This window comes from Dipteris shenzhenensis, unplaced genomic scaffold (assembly GCF_047967505.1).
Source record: "Dipteris shenzhenensis isolate YYH24624 ecotype China unplaced genomic scaffold, Dip_SZ_1.0 scaf0560, whole genome shotgun sequence".
Taxonomy (NCBI): domain Eukaryota; kingdom Viridiplantae; phylum Streptophyta; class Polypodiopsida; order Gleicheniales; family Dipteridaceae; genus Dipteris; species Dipteris shenzhenensis.
The window spans coordinates 263,741-275,890 of NW_028239866.1; the positions used below are offsets into that span (position 1 = coordinate 263,741).

Sequence of the window (12,150 nt, forward strand, 5' to 3'; positions counted from 1 at the left end):
TCTCCAAACGATGCGAGCTCGGCTCCTAATCTCCATCGATAGTGATGGCCTCTCCACGAGCTCTGCAGATCTATAGCTGTGCCATCTGCATCTCCAAAACGTGCTCCAAGCTCCTATACGACCTTACAACAAGCCCTCCAACATCGTCCGCGACTACCAGCTCCAACCCTCTATAGCAATGATTGCACGATAGACTCCAATGAGCCAACGCCTCCAACGAAGAGCAACGACAACCCTCGAGCCATGCACAAACAGTAGTAAGCCAGCGGGCTCCCGGATCCAGAGAAATCTCTACTGCATTGCCTTCACGGCAGCCTCTCGTGCCCCCTTCGTCACACATTATCTCTGTCGTCGTCATCGCGCCTCTGCAACCTCCAAGTTTTCCTTCTTCCTTCTCCAAGTTCTCACCACAAAATGCCACGTGGCAGATAAGGTGGTAACTTTTTAACTGCGGTTAAGTTAACTGTTCAAGTCAGTTGAACCATGGTACAGTCTAAGTAACTGTGGGTTAACTAAACTGGGGTAATAGGTCACCACAGTGCCACCTAAGCACATAGTACCTTGCTAAGCACAATATGGAATTCAGCATGTGAATCCCTGTGCCACATCATCAAAGGCCCTCTTCTTCACAGAAACTTCAATAAGCCATAACTTGCAATCCAAGAAGAATTTGCACACGCTCCAAAAAGGAAAAATAACCAGTTTTTTAAGGTCTACGCGCCTGTCAACTCATATTTTTTGTATGCAATTAGACACTGCTAGATTTGAAAGTATCATCAATTGGTAAGACCTTTGCAATGGCAATCCGCACCCCAACTGTTGAGAAGTTCACCAGGGAAGGATTTCACACATGGTCTACACAAATTAGATATCTCCTGATGCACCAAAAGCTTTGGAAGACTGCTAAAGAAGGGTTGAAATGTGCAATGTCCAATTGATGGGATATTGTGTTGGTACCCTAGAGGGGTATGTTTGTGGGAATTATGGTAGCCACACAAGAGGATGTGGACTACATGAATGGATGTGGGACATTGGTCACCACAAGTTGGATGTGGATCAGAGGATGCCACACAGTAGGCTTATGCCTTGAGACTCTCTATATAAGAGGTCTATCATTGTATTGTTTATCAAGCATTGGAATAGATTGATTGAGTGTTGCCTACATTGTTGTATCTCCCGTAATGGATTTTCTTGTATGGTTCAATCCTCCATGATTGTTACACTAATCTCATGTAGCCCTAGGCTTAGTGGCGGTCTCATTCAGTTTCTTATCATGGTATCAGAGCTGGTCATCGCTAAGCTTAGGTAGATTAGTGTGTGTATACTGTTATTTCTGAGTTTGAGTATAATTAGTTGAGAAAAAGAAAAATGGCACACTCATATCATTTTAGGGAGATTTTATGTGAGAGCTTATGTTAGAACTGAGAATCAAGTTGCTGCTTATGATGAAGACCATTGTTGAGATGCTACAATGAAGGTTGCTGGAAACAAAGATTGCTGTCGAAGAGGGTTGCTAAATATTGGAGCTACCCATGGAGGAGGAGAACTGATGCTGCAAAGGAAGGAAGGTGCTTGGAGGAAGCACAAGATTGCTGCTTTTTTACAAATGGAGTCTGTTGCGAACGGATTGCTATCATGGTATGGTTAATCCATTATTTAGCTGTTGACTATGTTACTAATAGTCGTGATGGTTTTGTCGTTGGGTTGTAATCCTCAAAGAGTAGAGTAGGCGTGTCTTCATGATGGAGGAAGACACATGTTAAGATTCTCTCATGAAAAGGAGAGCACAATTTTGTGAGCAAAATGAGGAAGACCAAACAAGCGAGCTGGTGGATACGCTACTGTAGACAAAGACCTACAATTTATGAGCAAGAAGAGAAAGAAGAAAAGAACCTGTCGAAGATTGCCACTATTTGAAGGAAAGATTGCTGGTGTAGAGAAAGTAGAAGCTGTGAAAGTTGTTACCGTGGTATGCTAACTGGTTTCATGGTTATTGTGGTTTTGTTGTTCATGGAATACTTGGACGAGAGAGCAAGTGTTTTTCATATGAACACTGCCACGGTAGGAAGTAATGATGATACTTATCTACCACAAGAAAAAGCTGCTGAGGCAGCTGTGAATCCCATCTGTGAAGGTTTAGTTGTTGATAGAGAGCGAATGAAAGAAACTGAAGAGTTTCGACATGCAGAGGAGGAAGAATGGGCAAAGCGGCAACTAGACTTGCACACGCAGGCACAGGAAACTCAACGTCAACGGAAAAGGAGGAGAGTTGAAGCTACAATCCGACTGAGAAGGCTGTATCCGTCGTTTGGAAAGCTGGAGGCGAGAATGGAAAGCGTTGACTGAAGTGCAAAAAAAGCTCCTTATGTCGCCAAAGCTGCTAAGAGGAAAGCCGAGTATGAGAAACCCATGCAGGCTTACAATTTGAAGCAGGACAAGCTTGTTGAAGAGGAACCAGCAGAGGAATAAGACAAATCCAAATCTGAGATCAACGACGATGACAAGGAAGAAAGTGAAGAGGATGGTAAGAAGATGACTATTTTGGTCTTTGGTTTAGGGTTATACGACACCCTAAATTTTGTGGTTCAAAAGATCTTATCCTCATCCTTTGTACTCATGAAAATTCCTCCATCTTTTTTATCCCACTATGCTATATGGTACATGAAAAATTTTCTAATTTTCTTACGCCTTGAGAAAATGCTGCAGCATTGGCTTGTACTATGGCAAATCATGGATATGTTGTATCATGAACAAGATTATTGTGGGTGCCCTGCCCTTGCGTTGACATAAAATGGATGTAATTTTCTCTCACCCATGTTTATGAGGGTCCTCTGCCCGAGCCCACGGGTGCTCAAAAAGATATTTGATTGTGGTGTGCAGGAGTAGTGTACATTGATGATGCACTACTTGGGTTGGTTCCTTCTCCCTGACACATGGGGTGTCTAAAAAGCACTTGGGTTACAGAACTAATTGCAGACGAGGTTATAGACACATGATGGTTCGAGATTTATGACCTCAAAGAACTCATCAAGTAGTACAATCCACTATTCACTTAGCAAGATTGCCTGTCGAGTGTGCCATAATTTTCCACACCAGGCTCTAAAAGTTCCTACAACTGTACATCTTCAGCAAAAATGGCCTAATGGCAAGGTGCAACATACCTCATTACATATGAAATACAAAGTCATGGATCGCTTCATGCACACATTATGCTATGGATACATGATGAAGACATCAAGCAAGTCACGAACGGAATAGATGCCCATGTCCCTATTGGGCAGGGTGCAACATTACCTCATTAGATATGAAATACAAAGTCATAGATCACTTCATGCACACGTTATGCTATGGATACATGACGACAACATCAAGCAAGTCACGAACAAAATAGAAGTGCATGTCCCATATACTAATGATTGGGCTTCATAGCTTTCACAATAGTCCTTAGAGGTGAAGCTGCAAAGGCTCGTGCAAAGAAATCAAATGCATAGATTCAACAATGCTTGCAAGAATGAACCATGTGTTTCAAACTTGTTTCGAACAAATGCAAGTACAGGTTTCCCTCTAATGGCCATCCCGATCCAAAGACATCTCTAGATCCAAAAGCCCATCGATGGATGTACTACCACCCAAACCAGAAACATCAAAATGTTGTCCCATACCACGTTGCTGGCAAGGAAACATGAACATCCAAAGAATCACAAACACCAGACTCTCATGCTACTCACGAAAGTATGCGATGAAAACATAGCCCATTGGAAGGTTAAACTTGAATATAGAAGATGCAATTCTTGGTCCTTGAGACACTCGATGTGTTGAAGTTGAAGATGATTTTGGCAGATATGTTATCAAAACCAACGTCACCGACTGAGGCAACATTGACATGTTTGCAGCTTTTTTATGCATGCATGGTCAATTAAAAAGAATCCATGCTTTGTCCTTATTCTAGTGTTACAAATGAGTTTCATTCTCACTTGCAAGGAATACAAGCTCCCTACTTCCCTCCACTCCCTCTTTTGTGCGTGTTTGGCTATTGATGCTTGTTTCCATTTGCCTCCTCATTGTTGCTATGTATATGCATTCCCCCTTCCCTTCACCACGCTCTCATGTACCTTCTCATCCCCTTCACCCTCCCTTCCATTCCCCTTCTTGTGGAGCAATGAGCGAGAGAGAGTCTGGAGGCCATGGGTGTGACACCCGCAGATCAGAGCACTTCGGAGGTGTGCATCGACTTATGGCAAGCGGCCGGAGGCCTTGAGCACCACCACATCATAGCATCTCCTCCCCACGACACGTTATCTCGAGGTAGGTTGCCTCGTGTAACATTTTTGGCACCGTTGTTGGGGATATGATGCATGTTTCTTTCCGTTTCTCTTCTTCCTTTAATAGACCCATTGCCTAGCTTAGCAAGAAGCTAGTAGTAGAGAGGCTGTGAGAGAGAGATACAGAGAAAGAGAGAGAGAAAGAGAGAAAAAGAGAGGTTGGAATGGTTTTTTCAGTTTTTAGTCATGCATTTCACAATAGAATTAGCTTAGATCGCTTGTAGAGTAGGGCCTTAGCATTGCTAAGCTGGCAGTGAAGACAAACCCCACCAAAATCACACAAACATTGCATTTTTAAGCCTTTTTTCGGACGGAAAGTAGGGAGGGAACAGACGGATTTTTTTTCAAAAATCTTGTTCTATTTTTATGTTTTTTTTTCAATTTTTCATTATGCACGTGTAGTTTAGTCCTCCCCCTACACCCTCGACACATCACAGATTGGAAAAACACCAAAAAATGCACCCAAATGAGCAAAAGTATGTCAGCGACGGACGAAACCAATCGGAAATTTCTCTGTCAATCTAGGTTTCCCACGTAGATCTGGCATCTTCCACAGATGGATTTGTCGCGAGTTCGCTGTGCACATCTTGAGACACATCCACGTGTGGATCTCCGAGATCCATGCATGGATCTTGCTGACAGGTGTCATAAGGCAGCCGAGCAATTAATTTGGAATTAAAATTTTTGTTATCGTTGCTAGATCCACACACAGATCATGAAGTCAACGTGGAACTTGTCCAGTGAATGAGGATCTCAAATAGTTCCCCGTGTGGATGTTATCCGAGTTCCATGCGCAAAACTTTCGAGATCCACACACGGAAGTTCAAAGATCCATGCCCAGAAGTTCAAAGATCCATGCGCAGATCTGGGCCGGGATCTCAGAGCTAGACTTTTTTTTTTTTTTTCCAATCTGACATTATGTATTGCCCGATTATTACACGAGTCCCGACATCCCTTTACACACGTCGCTTGTGGGGTTTTGCCAAGCCTGTCCAGCTGCGGTCTCCCTGGTGACTGACCCCCCATGTCATTTCAAGCTTCCTTCGAGGAGCTCATTTTTCATCAAACCTCTGGCAAAATTTTTCACTTTTTATACTTAGACAAATCACCAAGTTCACTTAGCGAGTCACAGAGGATTTAATCCTCTCACATCATGGACCCCCTGACAAAACATGTGTTCCTCAGGATCTATGGAGCACTCTAAGGTGGATGGAACCTATGTGAAGACATTATGAAGAGAGTGCTCATGACATGTACCTCAAGTCAATTAGGTTCCAAGATAGATTAGCTTGGACTCATAAAGAGAATCTTGAGATAGTGCAAAGTGCATGATTGATATTACTTCAAATAAACCTCCCTTTTATAGGTGAGGGTACTTACATCCATTTGCTTGCTCACATGTGGGATATCTCCTCCATGCCATGTGGCAGCTTTCCCTTTACTCATACCTTTGCTCTACATGTGCTCATGGCACCACAACTCTCAACACCTCCCCTTGGTGCCATGATCCTTTGCCTACTGCAAGGTGGTCAAATGTGAGTTACAAGATCAAATCCTCCCCTGGGTGCTTACATAGCTACTCTTAGGTGGTCAAGTTTGATTTTACAAAATATAGGAAAGGTTGGCAAGGTTTCTGTTTCTCAATACATGTTTTTCCTGTCATTCTGCTCATGGCTTGATGATGTCTCCATGTAGTTGACTTGCTGGTTCTTCAATCTGCAATCTTCTTCCTTGTGTCCCAGCTTCTTGCGATGGTGACACTTTGGTTTGTTCTTCAATCTGCAATCACTTTGATAGTGACCCATCCTTCCGCAATGGTAGCACTTTGTTGATGTTTTACTGAATAGTGCTTGTTCTTCATTATAGTTGTTGCGTGTTGATGTCGATGTCGATGTCGATGCCTTCAACTCTCTTTCTTTTTTGAGAAGAGAGGATACACATTCTTCAAACTTTGGATCTGGCAAATTCTTCAAAGTGGTTGTCAATGCACTATACTCTGCAGGCATGCTTTTAAGGAGAATTGCAAGTGCATCTTTCTCTCCTACTTTTGCATTTATGCCCTCTAGTTGAGTCATAATGCTTTTGATTTTGTTGAAAAATTGTGCCATGGATTCATTGAAGCCCATGTCCATACCATAGAATTCAATCTTAAGATGGATTTCTTGGTTTTTGGCTTTTGCACCAAACACTGTGTTCAACTCATCCCATGCATCCTTGGCATGATCCTTAGAGTCTATATGATGAATTATGTTTGGACCCAAGTGCAATCCAATGAGTGATAGTGCTGCTTCATCTTTTTCCTTCCAAGCATCATTTTGTGCAGTGGGTATGCCTTGATAAGAAACTGAATGAGACCGCCACTAAGCCTAGGGCTACATGAGATTAGTGTAACAATCATGGAGGATTGAACCATACAAGAAAATCCATTACGGGAGATACAACAATGTAGGCAACACTCAATCAATCTATTCCAATGCTTGATAAACAATACAATGATAGACCTCTTATATAGAGAGTCTCAAGGCATAAGCCTACTATGTGGCATCCTCTGATCCACATCCAACTTGTGGTGACCAATGTCCCACATCCATTCATGTAGTCCACATCCTCTTGTGTGGCTACCATAATTCCCACAAACATACCCCTCTAGGGTACCAACACAATATCCCATCAATTGGACATTGCACATTTCAACACCCCTCCTCAATGTACAATCATATGTGACCATCTCACCTCTCACCCCCAATGATTTGGCATTGCCAAACTCACTCTCTCAACACTCCCCCTCAATGACAAATTGGAGTGTTCAACAAATGTGTGTGCATGTGTCTAGCAACCTAGACACCTTATCATCCACTTTACACACCATGTTGTGTGGGCGGGACACCCAAGTGCTTTTTAGACACCCCATGTGTCAGGGAGAAGGAACCAACCCAAGTAGTGCATCATCAATGTACACTACTCCTGCACACCACAATCAAATATCTTTTTGAGCACCCGTGGGCTCGGGCAGAGGACCCTCATAAACATGAGTGAGAGAAAATTACATCCATTTTATGTCAACGCAAGGGCAGGGCACCCACAATAATCTTGTTCATGATACAACATATCCATGATTTGCCATAGTACAAGCCAATGCTGCAGCATTTTCTCAAGGCGTAAGAAAATTAGAAAATTTTTCATGTACCATATAGCATAGTGGGATAAAAAAGATGGAGGAATTTTCATGAGTACAAAGGATGAGGATAAGATCTTTTGAACCACAAAATTTAGGGTGTCGTATAACCCTAAACCAAAGACCAAAATAGTCATCTTCTTACCATCCTCTTCACTTTCTTCCTTGTCATCGTCGTTGATCTCAGATTTGGATTTGTCTTATTCCTCTGCTGGTTCCTCTTCAACAAGCTTGTCCTGCTTCAAATTGTAAGCCTGCATGGGTTTCTCATACTCGGCTTTCCTCTTAGCAGCTTTGGCGACATAAGGAGCTTTTTTTGCACTTCAGTCAACGCTTTCCATTCTCGCCTCCAGCTTTCCAAACGACGGATACAGCCTTCTCAGTCGGATTGTAGCTTCAACTCTCCTCCTTTTCCGTTGACGTTGAGTTTCCTGTGCCTGCGTGTGCAAGTCTAGTTGCCGCTTTGCCCATTCTTCCTCCTCTGCATGTCGAAACTCTTCAGTTTCTTTCATTCGCTCTCTATCAACAACTAAACCTTCACAGATGGGATTCACAGCTGCCTCAGTAGCTTTTTCTTGTGGTAGATAAGTATCATCATTACTTCCTACCGTGGCAGTGTTCATATGAAAAACACTTGCTCTCTCGTCCAAGTATTCCATGAACAACAAAACCACAATAACCATGAAACCAGTTAGCATACCACGGTAACAACTTTCACAGCTTCTACTTTCTCTACACCAGCAATCTTTCCTTCAAATAGTGGCAATCTTCGACAGGTTCTTTTCTTCTTTCTCTTCTTGCTCATAAATTGTAGGTCTTTGTCTACAGTAGCGTATCCACCAGCTCGCTTGTTTGGTCTTCCTCATTTTGCTCACAAAATTGTGCTCTCCTTTTCATGAGAGAATCTTAACATGTGTCTTCCTCCATCATGAAGACACGCCTACTCTACTCTTTGAGGATTACAACCCAACGACAAAACCATCACGACTATTAGTAACATAGTCAACAGCTAAATAATGGATTAACCATACCATGATAGCAATCCGTTCGCAACAGACTCCATTTGTAAAGCAGCAATCTTGTGCTTCCTCCAAGCACCTTCCTTCCTTTGCAGCATCAGTTCTCCTCCTCCATGGGTAGCTCCAATATTTAGCAACCCTCTTCGACAGCAATCTTTGTTTCCAGCAACCTTCATTGTAGCATCTCAACAATGGTCTTCATCATAAGCAGCAACTTGATTCTCAGTTCTAACATAAGCTCTCACATAAACTCTCCCTAAAATGATATGAGTGTGCCATTTTTCTTTTTCTCAACTAATTATACTCAAACTCAGAAATAACAGTATACACACACTAATCTACCTAAGCTTAGCGATGACCAGCTCTGATACCATGATAAGAAACTGAATGAGACCGCCACTAAGCCTAGGGCTACATGAGATTAGTGTAACAATCATGGAGGATTGAACCATACAAGAAAATCCATTACGGGAGATACAACAATGTAGGCAACACTCAATCAATCTATTCCAATGCTTGATAAACAATACAATGATAGACCTCTTATATAGAGAGTCTCAAGGCATAAGCCTACTGTGTGGCATCCTCTGATCCACATCCAACTTGTGGTGACCAATGTCCCACATCCATTCATGTAGTCCACATCCTCTTGTGTGGCTACCATAATTCCCACAAACATACCCCTCTAGGGTACCAACACAATATCCCATCAATTGGACATTGCACATTTCAACCCTTCTTTAGCAGTCTTCCAAAGCTTTTGGTGCATCAGGAGATATCTAATTTGTGTAGACCATGTGTGAAATCCTTCCCTGGTGAACTTCTCAACAGTTGGGGTGCGGATTGCCATTGCAAAGGTCTTACCAATTGATGATACTTTCAAATCTAGCAGTGTCTAATTGCATACAAAAAATATGAGTTGACAGGCGCGTAGAGCTTAAAAAACTGGTTATTTTTCCTTTTTGGAGCGTGTGCAAATTCTTCTTGGATTGCAAGTTATGGCTTATTGAAGTTTCTGTGAAGAAGAGGGCCTTTGATGATGTGGCACAGGGATTCACATGCTGAATTCCATATTGTGCTTAGCAAGGTACTATGTGCTTAGGTGGCATTGTGGTGACCTATTACCCCAGTTTAGTTAAGCCACAGTTACTTAGACTGTACCATGGTTCAACTGACTTGAACAGTTAACTTAACCGCAGTTAAAAAGTTACCACCTTATCTACCACGTGGCATTTTGTGGTGAGACCTTGGAGAAGGAAGAAGGAAAACTTTGAGGTTGCAGAGGCGCGATGACGATGACAGAGATAATGTGTGACGAAGGGGGCACGAGAGGCTGCCGTGAAGGCAATGCAGTAGAGATTGCTCTGGATCCGAGAGCCCGCTGGCTTACTACTGTTTGTGCATGGCTCGAGGGTTGTCGTTGCTCTTTGTTGGAGGCGTTGGCTCATTGGAGTCTACCGTGCAATCATTGCTATAGAGGGTTGGAGCTGGTAGTCGCGGACGATGTTGGAGGGCTTGTTGTAAGGTCGTATAGGAGCTTGGAGCACGTTTTGGAGATGCAGATGGCACAGCTATAGATCTGCAGAGCTCGTGGAGAGGCCATCACTATCGATGGAGATTAGGAGCCGAGCTCGCATCGTTTGGAGAAGGCTCGTTGGCTGTGGTAGAAGCAAAGGTTCACTGCAAGGCTTGTTGGTCTGTGGATGGCGCAACTGAGCTACTACTCTATGAGCCAGCCAGTGGGACCAAGACCCCCACCACTCACCTGGTACCCAATCCAGGTAGACCAAGGATTGTGACCTGTTCGTACAATGGTACCACTGTGCATGCCAATACCCCCACCTGCCAGACTAAGAGGAGGTGTTCCACCACCTCAGGGGTACTTCAATTAGGACACGGGGACCCACAGGAACCCTACGGGCCCCACCGATGTACTATCCATCGTACTACCCATACCTCCCACCAGCCACAGAATCTCTAACTCTCACAAGAGCTTCAGAGGCTCTTGGAAGGGGGGCAGAAGCTTTAGGTCGAGGAGTAGCTACCGCAGCTCCCCACCCCCACAGGGAACCCACCCACAACGTTAGACTGCAAAACATTGCAAAGCTGGTACATAAGTACTCAGGGGAAGGCGATCTGATCTTCCATGTAGAGCAATTCGAGCAAATGTGTACCACTTTTGGGGATCTTGATGATCTTACCAAGGTTGGTGAATTCAAGCTCACCATGGAAAACAACGTAGGGCACTGTGGTTCAGAGCCCTTAGCCCTACCGAGTTGATCACCTTCACCGTAGTGGGATGGGCTTTCATTTTGGGATTCTCCCCAAACAGCCACAAGTGGAGTCCAATCACGCACTTGTACGAGGTCAAGCAGACACCTAGGGAAAGTATATGGGATTATATCGCAAGGATTAAACACCTTAACTTCCGCTATGAGCCAGATGAAAGGTTAAGTGACACACATTTACTACCTCACTTCATCTTAGGGATCCGGAGTGCAAGGCTGCATGACAGCCTGCTCATGGATAAACCCACGTTGTTTGAGCCATGCTCAAAATTGGCCATACACTTGAGTGACAACATGAAGGAGTCAGAGGAAGAAAGGGATGCAACCTTGGTTGCCTCCTCGAAACCCTCTAGCTCGGACAGCCTCCCAAGGAAGAAGGACACAGGTAAGGACCTCAAGCCAATGGATAGGGAGGAGATCTCAGGGGGGTGACTATGTATAAACCCTCTATATCACGTGCGTTCAAGGCCTATATTTAAAATCCCTTATCTGTAAATTTTTTCATTAATAAAATGTACCCCTTTTCTATACAAATCTGTAAATTTTTTCCAAAACTATTTTATATAGTCCCTTATGTATATTTATTTCTGTAAATTTTAGAAATAAAAAATATCCTTCTGTTGAACTCACGTGATAGGGTTACATATGATGAGTGACCCCCCCGAGGAGGAGATGGAGTCTTTCATCCTGAAGAATATCAAGGATGCAAAGCACCAGCACCAACAAGCAGGGGCATCCTGTTGAGATGCGGTTGGTACACCGCCCACGAATAATAGTTGGATGACAACTATCCTTATGCACTCTAGTGCGTGGCTCAGTTAGTATGCCACCTTAGTTAGCTGAGTTTGGTTTGAGACCCACATATAGGGTTCTTCTATTTCTTTTGTACTAGAGTTCTTTTGGCTTACACAACTAAGAAGAGGAAAACTGTTTTCAGCCTCCACCTTTGTGTGTATTCCCCCATTGTGTATGTGAGAAAGCTGCAAGTGAGCTTCCTTCCTTCTCTCCCACTATCTTCACATGGTATCAGAGCCTGGTTCGTGGTAAGGAGCTCAAGAAAGCAAACCAAGTTCATGGTGTCCTGGTAAGAGGACCAGTGTTGCTTTCCTTTTTCGAGTTTGGGAGCAAATCTCTGCAGGTAGCACAGCCAGAAGTGCAAGAGTGCACTATCTCAGATTGAGACGCCCTTTGCGGTGTGGCGGTGTGACTTTATTTTTCTTATTCGAGGCCATTTTGGGGCCCAATTTGAAGGCGGAAGTTCTTCACAGGCACTCAGAAAAAGGCCCTGTTTTTTATGTGCGACCACTGCTCTGCAGGTCGGTGAAAAGTTGTTGCAGAAACTGCAT

The 12,150-nt window shown here is 43.6% G+C and overlaps 1 pseudogene; it reads left to right on the top strand.

Moving 5' to 3' along the window:
• The first annotated feature begins 1,986 nt into the window (after positions 1-1,986).
• Positions 1,987-2,790, top strand: LOC147878104 (uncharacterized; annotated as a pseudogene).
• The last annotated feature ends 9,360 nt before the right edge of the window (positions 2,791-12,150 follow it).